The sequence below is a fragment of the Henckelia pumila genome, chromosome 2, assembly GCF_033568475.1.
Source record: "Henckelia pumila isolate YLH828 chromosome 2, ASM3356847v2, whole genome shotgun sequence".
NCBI lineage: Eukaryota > Viridiplantae > Streptophyta > Magnoliopsida > Lamiales > Gesneriaceae > Henckelia > Henckelia pumila.
Genome location: NC_133121.1, coordinates 200,331,712 through 200,345,473, shown reverse-complemented (window position 1 = coordinate 200,345,473; position 13,762 = coordinate 200,331,712). Strand labels below are relative to the sequence as shown.

At 36.6% G+C, this 13,762-nt stretch overlaps 1 long non-coding RNA gene across 1 annotated transcript; it reads left to right on the top strand.

Annotated features, from left to right (window-relative positions):
- The first annotated feature begins 3,089 nt into the window (after positions 1-3,089).
- Positions 3,090-9,017, top strand: LOC140883659 (uncharacterized). The gene is made up of 4 exons (XR_012150440.1): positions 3,090-4,773; positions 7,990-8,051; positions 8,128-8,471; positions 8,762-9,017. It is a non-coding gene; the product is annotated as an uncharacterized lncRNA (long non-coding RNA).
- The last annotated feature ends 4,745 nt before the right edge of the window (positions 9,018-13,762 follow it).

The window sequence follows — 13,762 nt, the reverse complement described above, 5'->3', positions numbered from 1 at the left end:
GAACACACATCAAGATGTCATCATATAACAAGATCCCGATGTTCTCAAAGGAAGACTTTGATGATTGGAAGATTAGAATGCAGGCTCACTTGACAGCTCAAGATGATGACATGTGGTATGTCATCACAGATGGTGCAATCACCATCAATAAATCCAATACTGTTGTTGTAGTGACCCGCACCGTGATTACCTACTAATAAAAAACTTAGGCATGTGATAAGCATGAATCCTATAGTTTATTTGGCAGTTTATTTTGTCGTATTCGTGCTTATATAGAGTTTTTATTCCTAGTTTTGCGCATAAATTGTCACATTTTCATTTGTTTGTAGGTTTGACTGAAATTGAAGAAGTTTGAATATTGAAGAAGAAGTCAAACATTACGATGACTTGTTGGAGCTTGGCCGGAAGACAAATAAAAATCATAAGAAGCCAAGAAAATTTAAGTAGAGCAATACACGGACCCTGTGCAATTTCTGGACGAGAGTCCATGCACCGTCAAAGCAAGAAAATTTCGGAGCAGTTTAAGGCACGGACCCTGTGCGCTTTCTGGAAGAGGGTCTGTGCACCTTCGAAAATGGATTTTTGAGTGCAGTTTAATGCACGAACCCTGTGCACTGGTCTTGATAAGGGTCCGTGTAGCTTCGTAAAAATTTTGGCCCTGAATTTAATACACGGACCTATGCACAGACCCAAGTCCGGGGTCCGTGCATGTCGCAGATTTGAAAAAAAAATAGATCGCGCATAATTTAGAAATTTCGAAACTCTATTATTTTGGGCAATATTTGAACACCGATTTTGGGTGAAAATAGTGCTTTTTGGAAGGATAATATTAAAGAAAACAAGAACCAAGTTGAAGAGGTCTTTTTGCCAGATTTTGGGAACGACGGCTAGGGCTTGAAGAGCGATGAACTGAATAACACAAGCAAGACCCGCGCACCATCACTGAGAATTTTCTAATTCTTCTTCTTCTATTTTATTTGTCATGAATTCAAACATGAGATTTTTGTCTATTTTTGATATTATGGAGTTGTCGTCCTTTGACCGCGGCCATGATAGGGTCAGACACTCAAACTATCGATTTTTGTTCATGTTTTGGATTGATTGATGTTTTGATATATTTTATGTCTATTGATTAATATTTACACGGATTTTTTGTTTTTAATCTGGCCAATTAATTGCATGTTTGTTGTTCGATCTTGACTTGAAAAAGAAGATATTTAAAATAGCTTCAAAAATATTAATTAACACATGGTTAAACCGACTAGAAATATTATTTGATTTCAATGTGCGATTTTAGGCGAAAGCTGAAATTTCATAGTTGCGAATGCGTTTTTGTTTAATTAAATTCAATTAAAAATAATTGGACTATTAAATAAAAATAGGATTGTTAATTCTAGAAATATATTAATAATTATGATAGGGAATTTCATCGTGAATGTAGGTAATTCTTTCTTGATTAAATCCAATATGTAGAAATAATTTATGTTTGGTACTGTAGCACCTAAAATCCAATCTACTAAATCGCATGCATTAAATTAAATAAATATTATGATTATTATTTTTATGTTTAATTGATTTAAATTCGTTACTTGAATTATGTGTTAATAAAATATTAATTACTTATTCAAATTTATTCAAATGATTTTATTGTACTAACTATTTAATTAATGCTTGTAATTATTTAAGTTTATTTATTTAAATGATTTTAATTGTCCAACTTATTTATTTAAATAACTTAAGTTTATCGGTTAGTTATTTAAATTATTTAAAATGTCTAGCTTATTTATTTAGCTGCTTTTGACTGTCCAATTCGTTTTAAATATTTTTAATCCCATTTGTGTATTTATTTAAATGACTTTTATACATTTATTTAATTTATTTAAATTATTTTAATCGCTCTGTTTATTATTTTAATATTTTACTTATCACTATGACATCAAAATAATTAAGTATTTATTTTAATTTCTAAGTTAGAGTTTAAATTCTTTCAGATTTTTATTTGTTTAATTATTAAGTTAATTATCCTTGAGGTTCTTGAGTTCAGTGTCTTCCGGTTCCGACATGAGGTGAAGGTGGATTTTGGAGGTAAAACCCTTAGAGTTTTGACTCTAGTCAATATTTGTGAGGATTTTAGGAAAATAATGCAAGTTTTTATTTTTGAGATCTTTCGGGTGACCAAAATCGCTTTTAAGGCATTTTTGAGTTTATTTTTGAATTTTTTTTCCAAAAGTTAGTATTTTTAAACCCGGAAAATGAAATTTAATTATTTAGTTCAATTCTTAAATTTTCAACTTAGGGATTTTAAAGGAGCAAAGTTAAGTGGTGCTAAAGTTGTAAAACTTGAACTAACACTTTTATAAGTTTTGTGTAGCACTTTCAATACACACACACACACTTATATATATATATATATATGCACATATACATACACACTTATATCCCTAAATATACTACATAACAAGATTTTATCAAAACCCTAGCCCCAAGACCTCCACCAAGAGAAACTCGTCGGCTCTTCTTCCTCCTCCATTTTTGAACGCTGCCGCCGCCGTCCACCACTCTCACCGGCCGGAGCACACCTCAAGGAGGCTTAGTTGCTGTGTTGGTCGAAATTTCAGCAAGGTTTCCATCTATTTTCTTGTCTTGGTTGGGACAAAGGCAAGTATAGGCCGATTCTTTGGCCAACAAGCAAGGCTATTATATTTTTCTTGGTATTCTTGGGTTTATTTTTCGTTTTTCCCCAATTTTCTTGACCTAGGTTCGAATTTCATGTAAAATCAGTAGGGGGGGGGGGGGGGTCTTGATGCCTTTCGAAAATGGTACATGTTTTTTATGATAGAATTAGTTCTAATGCTTGGTTGGAGTTGAGACTTGGAGATTTCATGTTAATTTCAAAATTTCAGAATGTATATCCACGTGCCCTGTTTTTAGTTCAAATTTTTGAGGAATTTTCAGTAGCATGCTTGAGTATTTCGTGATGTGTATGTTCTTTGATGTTAAAATGAGTTTTGAGATGTTTTAGGAGGTGAAACTTGAAGTTTCTTGCATATTTCTGAAAATTTCAGAAAATTCAGATGATTGATCTTGTGATCTTGGGCCGTTTGTACCCATTTTTTAAAATTTCAGATGATTGATGATAAGGGGCTGCCTAGGCTTGGTTTATGGGGTTTTGATGGTGTTACAGGAAGTTCATAATATGGCTAAAAGGCTTAGATGAGGGCTGCCCGGGGTCGTGTTGTTTAGACTTGTGGTTTTGAGCTAGGTAATGGATGTAACGGCAAGCGGTTGGAGTGAAGAGTTAGTTTCCGGTTGGAGGTCTTGAACCATGGGTTAATTGAGGTCTAATGAGTGGTTTGGATGTCGTAAGAGGGTTGGAATTTAGTAGGATAAGTGACGAAGCCAATAGGTTGAAGATAGAAGCATAGGCGGGCTTGCGGGTTGACAATTTGAGAAATGGCCATTGGAGTTGGGGGCTGAGGCTAGGGATTGGTCGACTTGGACAGATTAGGGGCTGGTCCTAAGTTAAGTTTAGGGCTTTGTGGTCGTGTTGGTTCAAACTCGGAGCAAATCGGGTTAGTTTTGACCAAGTTAGGAATTTTTCAAGTTGGGGTGGCTAGTGCAAAATTTTGATAAATTTGGGGGCTGCCCGGAAATCTATTTTGATCGGATTGCTCGGTTGATATTTTGAGGCTATAACCTGGTCCTTGGGTTATTTTAGGATGTATAAAGGGTGTCGGTTCAAACAAAAGTTGATTTGGTTAAGGAAGGGTAAAGTTATGAAATTTACGGTTTGATCGCTCGGTTTGTGACTTGGGTGATTAGTAGCTTAGGGGCAGCCTCTTAAACATCTTGCCTTCCTTGTTTTAAATCGTGTTTTTCATCCTTGAATTGTGTATAATAAATTGATGTTCCATCTTATGATTTGAATAGAGTTTTGCAAAAGTTGAGGGCTTGATCTTTGCGTTCGCAAGTCAAGCAAAAGTTTAATTTAAAACATGAGTAAAGTTAAAAGTTTGAAGTAAACGAAAGTAAAGTTTTTGAATGAAGTGAGTTGATTGTGAAAATAGACGGGTTTGGACGGGCTGGGAGAAATCTTGGCTTCCCTTACCAACAGACGGGTTTGGATGGGTTGAGAGAAATCTTGGCTTCCCTTACCAACAGAGGGGCAATTTGGGATCGAGAGAAATCTTGGCTTCCTTGCCGACATAGTACTGTATCCATTGATCTATCAAAATAAAAGAGGGTCATAATCGAGGATCTAAATTCACAGAGGAAAGTTTGATTGAAGTTTATGAAAGAACAGAGGAAAGTTTAAAGTTTAAGTATATGAAAGTTATGTTTAAAAGTGTGAGTAAAGTTCATGATTAATAGCGTGAGTTTGAGTAAAGTTACATGAGTTCTTTGTATGTGATTTCTTCATAGTTCTAAGTCTCATTTTCCGTTAAAGTTATGAAATTTTATGTTTAAAGGTGTGAGTTCATTACATTTCATGCAACCTTCCTTTTTAGTTCCAAGTCTTTTTTCCTTGCACCTTTAAGACCTTTTCCGAGTAAGTTTCAAGGTATGTATGTACTAATATTTTAAGTATTATGCATGTATTTTATACCCTCGTTATTTCATGGTTTATACTTGTTGAGCTTTTAGGCTCACTACTTTGCTTGGTACAGGTTAGAATTTCATTGATATCGAGGGACATTATTCCCGAGTGGACTGCGATGCGAGCACGACACATCTTTTCGACCTATGCTAGTCTTCCGCAGAAGTTATTTAAACGTAAAATTTTTGAACTCTTTCATTTTGTTTTAGTATTTTGGGTGAATGTAAATATAAGAACTTATAGATTGTAATTTATGGCATGTAAATTATTTAACTACATTCATTATCTTTACGCTTCCGTTTGGGATTGGTATTTTTTTGGAAATTCATGTTCATATCGTATTAATTTCCTGTCTGGTGTTGATTTATTTACTTGCTGAGTAGAGACAGGTGATTACTAGTAGAAACAGATGGGTCATGACAATTTTTTTTAAAAATCCGCATTTTTCTTTATTAATTAATTAAAGTAGAGGTTAGAGTCGTTTCAGTTGGTATCAGAGCATGATTTTGGTTTGGGTTGTTCCTACTGGCGGTTGAAAGAAACTCGAGAAGTCTCGCCTCAAAGTCTGTAAGTTTTAATGAATTTTATATGTTGGTCGTATTTGAGTTACTACTATAAATATTTTGATATCATGCATTTTAAAAATATTTTCAAAAAAATTAGATTTTTAATTTATTTAAATATGTATATTTCAGTGTTTATTTTGTTTAAAATTTCTTTAGTAGTTTAAAGTGTACCATTTAAATGTTTATTTTTAAAGTATGCGAATTCAAGTTAAGCGGGGTTGGTGTACCAATATCCCTTCCACTTTTAGACAGTACGTGATAGTTATTTGAGTTATTAGGTAGTGTTAACAATTGTTGATGAGATTTTAGGAGTTTGTCGAAAAATATTAAAATTGCGCATTAGGAGATATTAATTGTTGTGTCATTGTTGTAATTTATTTTCTTATGAATGGATTTTAGTCGGATTCAACTAAGTGAATAGTTTGTTTAGAAATTGATAGGTGCGTGTTTTGACAGTTAAGTTAATGAATCTAAACTCGTGCGGAGTCTTGGGAGTACATACTTTGTATTATATTATGGATAGCTTGAGTTTTACTATTGTTATAGGGACAATTATGATTTTTGGACAATAGTGAATCAGTTACGAATGAGCCTTTTGATTATATGAATTATTATTCAGATTAATATTTCCTTTTCTTCTTTTGTGCTCGTATCCATTGCAACATATACTTTCGAATATCCGAAACCTCTTTGCGCGTCCTTTGTGCATTTATGGGTTTGTATGACATCAATCAATGTTGTATTCTGCTACTTTGACATTGGTTGAACTTTTTAATAAAATCTTGTTCGCATTTCACATTTCTTAAAGTTTTTCCTCCGGTTCTAGATCCACATGCTGATGTGGGTGAGTTACATTTTTATTTTATGGAGATCTAGTTATGTTGTGTGGTTGACATCTGAATATGCCTTGGGACCGTTGTTCCTTGATTATTGACTTGTGTGGATTTTTCTCGATTGAAGTCACACTGATTGCTCTTGATTGCGCTTTGATTGTTTGGGTATGATGTCATTACCCATGGATGAGTGATCACGAAATTTGTTATCTTGTTGGCTCATATTCATTATTCTTGAAGCCTCCATTATTATTCACTCACCTCTAGAATTGAATTATCAACGGTCTGGTAATTCAACAACGAGAATTTGGTGATAATCCGCATCGAAAGACGGAAAAGCACTTCGTTAAAACCAGAAGGAGACGTAACCAAACAAGCCTGTAGGCTAAATCGCCTATCATCTTCAAACTCTGGTGAGATTCAAACAATCTCATAGACTGTTTCTCTCTCTTCTCATCTCTGATAAATCTTACTGAAAGTCGAAATCTTCAGAAATATTTGATCTTTCCGATCCAGGTACGAAATTCTGCATTTGATTAAGTCTGAGAATCATTCTGTAAGGAATACAGAAGCATCTTTCATCAACCGATCAATCTTAAAAAGGTAGTACCTCAAACTCAGACTGCTCAAAGAATTTTCCTGAAAAATCCATCAGAAACAAGATCTAAATCCCATTCTGAACCAGAATAAACTGTATAACAGCCGTCGGGTCGTTCTCTCTCTGCTATCAACTGCATACAGTTCAGAACATCAGAAGAACATACCTCTAACATTGTTCTTCATCTGCTAAAACCAAAACTGACTCTGTGATCATCCTATACCTTTCAATCATCTGAAAGAATACTGAAAAGACTGCAATGTGCCAATCTCAAGATACGATGTCTCCATCAGAAACATCAGGCACAACAAAATGCTTAAACACAAATAAAGCATCTACATGAACCTAAATCTCCGAAGGGTTCAGTTATGACCTTTCTTCAACGAATACTGAAAAATCGAATCAAATCTCTGATCGATCTTGATCTTCTCAAACAATTCTAATCCGGCTCGAAAGCAAGGTTTTGATAGACCTCCTATCTGCTTCAAACTCTGATCATAAGTGCAGCAATCAAAGATCACAACAATATACCGAAAGTAGATAAAATAAGCATAGATCTTTTGGCTCAAAGCAACAGCTGCTGCATTCAATTATTCCGGATAGAAAGGATTTCCAATCGGAAATTCCTCATTACCTCTAATCATCTTCTCTTTCTCATACCTGGTTTGTACGATGAAACCAGTTGTAACGTCCCGATTTTATCTTAATTGACTTTATTTGAGATAATCGGATATTCCAGAGTTCAGGAGCCTACTTGATTTTGATCAGGGTCCTTTTTGCAAATTTTGGATTTTTCAGGGACTAAAATGAAAATACTGGAATTGTTAGATATTTAAGCTTGAGATTTACTTTTCTTCCTCATTCCCTTCTTCCTCCTCACGCCTCCCCCATTGTTGAACGCCCAAAACCCTTTCCAAGCTTTTAGATTTCTCCCCGAGCTCGATCCGTCCGTTGGAATTTATTTCTGAAGGCAGATTAGCGATCACGGCTGAGAGAGCTTCGTTCTATCGTAAGTATTTCTCCGATCAAATACATTCTAGTTTTGGGATGTCGTTAGAATCGATTGAGTTGCTAGTATTTTGTTCTTGGCAGAGTTCTGATCGTTTATTCTCTGTAGGTTTTGAAATAGAGCGTCGTTCGGAATTGTTATGAATTTTAGAAGGGATTTTCGAAAAAATGAGTTTTGTGATTTGTTGGAATTGGATTGTTTTGCTTGAATGATGATTGATAAGAGTTGTTTGGATTGATATTATACTGTCTGCGTTTCCGGTTTGATCAGATTATAGCCGTTATGCCATCGGTTTGAGTTTTGGATTATCTATTGGTTCGAATTGTTGGAGCCAAGCCTTCAATTGAGTTGTATGTTAATCTCGAGCCTTATTAATTCTTGTACAGATTGATTTGAGGCTAGTGGAGTTGCGAGATTGCAGCTTGGTGCAACTTGGAGATTGGAGCCGGTATAGTATCGATTCTCTTATTATCGATTGAGAAAGTTTGATTGAATCTTGTTTGAGGAATCGTTGTTGTTTTCAGGTTTGGAGCATCGACTTTGTTGAAAAGAGGTATAAGATGACTTAGACTGGAATGGAACGTGTGACTCGAATCCGACTTGATTTGAGTGTTCCGGAAAAATCACGTACTTGCATGTTATTTGATTATTTGAGTTATTTGAGTTATGTTTTGCATTGCATTCATATTGAACTAAGAATCCTTGATTTGAGCAGCGGGCAGGACGACCCTTTTATGATAGAAGTTTTGGGGATTATATTGTGAGTGGCCTGGGTGTAGCCGTTTCACCTAGTGCTAGCATACTCCTTATAGTCGCATCAAAGTCAAGAGGAAGGAGATACGTAGCACCACCTCGATCGGGAGAGTCGGTGAGTTGTTTACGTGATCTCATCCTCGGGATCCCAAAAGCAAAAGCAGCAACTCTTTTGATTATCCGACTTGATAATCCCAGATTTAAAGACATGCATTGCATTTATGCATCTGAATTGAGTTTATATATGCTTTTGGAATTGCATGGTTGTTAATTGAATATCTGGAAGTTGATGCATTTCGTTTGAGATGTTTTTATGATATGCATGTTTGTCTCTTTTGCTGGGAATTATATTCTCACCGGATTATCCGGCTGTTGTCTTGTCTTTGTATGTGTGTTTGGCAACAGGTGGGGCAGGATCGAGTCAGAGGCAGCATGGCTAGGTGGTTGAGATGATAGACGTGAGGCCTTGTTATTTTAGAAGTCGAATATGTAATCTAACGTAGATTTTATTCGAACCCATTTTGTATCGGTTATGGAACTTAGATTGATGCATGTTCTATTAGTTTGAGATTGTATAACTCTAGAACTACCTTGTAATGTATTATGCATGTTTGGATGTGTTAGAACATGTTTAGTTATCAAACTTCGTTTTTATGTTGAATTGATTATGCGAGCCTTGTCGACATGTTATCATCACATATTCTATATTTGGAGCGATTGTATAACTCCAGTACTTCATGCATTAATTGGAGAGTTTGGGATTGTAATGCATGATTATATTTTGTTGATATCGGACTCAAGTTTCTAACATGAAATTCTGCTGTTTTTGACTCTGTTTCTGTCGCCGCTCGATCGGCAATATGTTGCGGATCGAGCGAGGGCATTTTGATGCAGTTTTTGTTTTGAAATTTTGTGGCTCGCTCGATCCGCAAGATCTTGCGGATCGAGCGAGGGCTGGTTTTCTCGGGCAGAACCTTTTAAGTTTTTGGCTCGCTCGATCGGTAAGATCTTATCGATCGAGCGAGGCACTATTTCAAAAAAAAAAGTCTTTATTGCTTTTAACCTTTGGTTATTTTATGCCTTATTGTTGTTTAATCCCGAGATTAGTTGTTTGGAACCGAGGTCTCACAAGTACTATAGCTTCTATGATCAGGAAGATTAAGGAAATCTCCTCGTAAGAAAATAGATACCAGATCTACTAATCGATAAGATCGCTACGAGCTCAAAATCCAGAATCAGACATTGAGTCTCGAGCATCTTCAGCTGTTTCGATGCTCATGTTATAAGTGATTCTTCTGAACAAGGAAATACCTCAAATCACAATAAGAAGAATTTCAATGTACTTCAATATCATCAGTACAAAAGGAATAAAGAATACTGAAGCGCTGATCAATCTCTTCTTCAAACAATAAGAACTGGTCTCATAAGATTAAGTCCAAACAGAAGAACATATTCTGCTTGAGTAATCGGCCTTACAATCGATACGAATCCCTTGAAGAGTCTACGATAGAACTTGATAAACCAAAAATCTTCAAATTCTAGGTAAGGACGTCACTCTAGATTATTTCATATCGGCTCCGGTCTTGAGGTGATCAACCGAATTCCGCCTCCAGATAATATGATCGAGTAAGGACAAGTCGATCCAATCTGAATTTAGACGTCGAAAGAGAAAAACATAACGCTGCTCGGCATGCAAATCTGAAAACAACTCTCAAACTCTGAAAGATCAGTACGACTCTTCAACGGACAAGAATTTCATTGATAATAATCGTCAAAATTTCATTCCAATATCTCTGTAAGATCCGGCTCCTAAAATTCATAAGCACTGCAGGAGCGTCTGCCAAACCAACGGCAATACACAGTTCAAGCGACATACCTTATTCTGAGTCCGATCTTAGGAAGATGATACTCTGATTTCAATTCAAGCTAAAGTCAATCTAACGAATTTAAATCAAAACCGGAAGCCCATCCAGCTATATCCTAGTCTGCAATTTCTATAACCACTCTTGTATCAACCAGATCGGGTTAAATTTAGGATACCCTCTGCTAACAAACAAATTCCTCCGCACAATCTGTAATAAACGGTCATTCTACAGAACAACTATCAAAAGAAACTTCGAATCAAAGAGTCTTATTGGAGGATTTCCTCTCGTCTAACGAATCATATCTGAATCTAGAAACTTTCTGAAAATAATCATTTGTTGCCCGGTACTTGGTTAAACAGCTCAACGGATAATAACTTAAAATCCGATAACCTAAGTATCAGCTGCCCAGTTCAAACTTATTCCCATTCAAAACAAGATTTGCTACTAAATTAACCCCAAATGTTCAACAAAAGGGAAGACATCAAGCTAGATTCCTCGAGTAATAAGGTATGGAAAGTTCCAATATCTAACATTCAATAGGCAAAAAACTTAAAATTTCGAAATACTACCTGTCTTATCATCTCCAAGTGCAGCCAGAGTCTGCAGATCTTCATTAAGGGAAAAGACTAAAGTCTGTTGAATCGGAGGTTGATTCAAATTCGGATAACCTCCTTGAAGATTCTGTTGCGGCGGCTGAAAGGAATGGACCACAGAAACTAGTCGCCCCTATTGAACTATCGGTCTAAAAGAACGTCCTGACCGAGATCCAACGGTATCACGCTGAGGACATCTCCTCGCGTAGTGTCCGGTTTGATGGCAGATATTGCAACTACCATAAATTCCAAGAGAGTGCTCGCTGAGGTGTCGACCTCCACAATTGCTGCAAGATAAACCGGAAGATCCAGAACTTTGTCCTGAACCAAACTGTTGGGATCCGCTTGAGCTAGAAGAACTGCTCCCAGACTTCTTGAATTGTTTTCCTCTTGGTTGCAAATGATCCCTCGTATTACTTCCTCAATAACCAGTCGGTTGTTGGAAGGGAATCTACCGAAGAAATTCTGCTTTAAATAAACTCCAAGAAACAATCATACCTTGATTCTCCAAGGATTTCTTCCTTTAAATCCACCAACCTTTGGCCATCCCCTGAAGTTGGTACACCACTAACCGAATTCAATGCTCATCGGTGTAGTCAAGAGAATTAAACAACTGATCGATTTCTTCTATCAAATTCTTGCACTCCACAGCATTCTCATTACTCGTCAGAGTTGGTGGGTTGAACGACTGAAATCTCAACAAGAGTGCTTCCATCGGAGTCGAAGTGACATCCATTCTTTCAGTCGCAGAACAAAGCTGTTCAATTCAACAATCTCGTGTCCTTAATCTCTGTTCAAAAATCTCATTCCATATCAGGAATAATTAAATCCGCAATTCTAATATATATCATGCTTTAATATTTAAATCACATAGTCCTACAATTCAAATAGTTCATGGAATAATAAAACATTCTTGCATGACGTTTAAATAATCATTTAAAGAATTCAATCACATGCGAGAATCAAATCATGCGGACTCGATCTACCCCGCTAACTTCTAGTTCAACCAAGAACTTATCGCTCTTATACCACTTAATGTGAGACCTCGGTTCTAAAAATCTAATCTCGGATTAAACATTAAATAAGTCATAAGAAATACATTCTTTAATATTTTTTTTAGAAATGCCTTGCGCTCGCGCGAGATAAACATCTCGCGCGCGCGCAGGCTTCACCTCCAACAACAAAGCTGAAGGCTCGCGCCCGCGCGAGATACCAATCTCGCTCACGCGCGGACTAACAAACCAGAGCTCCTGGGATTGCTTCTGGCGCTTGCGCGAGGTGCAATCCCGCGTGCGCGCGGGAAGCCTGGGAAAAAATTCTCATGCATAAAAAAAATTCCCGAGCTCGCTTACGACATGCATTCAATCCATAAAAAATACGGGTTGTGGAAAAAAAACATGCAATGTCAAACATCAATACCAAAGCATGCTTACATAATAAACCTAAGATCAACATAAAGTCTCGATAGATAGAAGTTCTAAACATGCTTCGTTCCAAGTTATACAACTCCGAAATACAAACGAGTTTGAATACAAAACATAACAAATTCGAACCACATGCAACGACAACCTTCAATCCAAGCTAGAGTTCTAAACTCGCTTCAAAACATAAACTAGATTGACATGCTGAATTCGACTTCTAAACCTAGTCTCACTTCTACTCAACTCAACCCCTAGCATGCTGCCTCTGAGTTGATCTTGCCCCACCTGTTGCCAAGTACACATACAAAACAAAGCAACAGCCGGATAACTCTGGTGAGAAGATATTCCCTGTAAAAGAAACATAACAAGTAATACATGTAATATCTCAACAACATGCTTTCAAAACAACAAAATCAAATCAAACGAATGATATGCATGTCTTTAAAATAGGGATATCATTTCTGGTAAACAAGGGATTGCTGCTATGCTTTTGGGATCCCGAGGATGAGATCACGTAACAACTCACCGACTCTCCCAATCAAGGTGGTGCCACATATCCCACTCCCCTATACTTTGGTGCGACTATAAGGAGAATGATGGCTCTAGGTGAACCTCTACACCTAGGCCACTCATAGTATAGCCCCCAAAACGTCTAAACAAAAAGGGCCGTTCTGCCCGCTGAAATCAAAGGTTTGGCTCAAGGTGAATGCATAAGAAAACATAAACATTAATCCATATAGCCAAAAGCTAAAACAACACAAAATACAAGTTCCACATGCTAGAACAAGTATTGATGCAAGTATGTGATTTTAAGGGGAAAACTCAAGAACCAACTGTGAGACCTCGGTGCTAAATGACTAATCTTAGATTAACTACACTAAAGCATGCAAGATCCAAGACTAAAAGAAAACTGAAATATTTTTTTTTAAAGGGGGTGCTCTCGGTCTGCTAAAAAGTGCAGACCGTGCGCCTCCAACACAACAACCTGTTGTTTTTCTCGATGGGGTATGCGCTCGGCCTGCTAAAAAGTGCCGACCGAGCGCCCCCTGCTGCAGAACAAAGAAACAGCAGAATTCAACAAGACTCATCCCAACATTTCCAAATAAACATCATGCACTACAAATCCAATGATACAACATGCACAAATCCATTACAAGGTAGTTCTAAAGTTATACAATCTCAACTAGTAGAACATGCTTCAATATAACTTATTCAAAATATTACAACAACAAGAGTTCTAATACAATCTAAGTTCGATTACAATTCGACTCCCAAAACACCAAGTCTCACTTCTAATCAACTCAACTGTAACGCCCCGATTTGATCTTAATTGACTTTATTTGAGATAATCGGAGATTCCAGAATTCAAGAGCCGACTTGATTTTGATCAGGGTCCTTTTTGCAAATTTTGGATTTTTGAGGGACTAAAACGCAAATTTGGACTTAAATAGATATTTAAGCATAAGTTGACCCATTCTTCCACTCCATCACCTCCTTCAACACGCCTCTCCTCCATTGAAGACGATA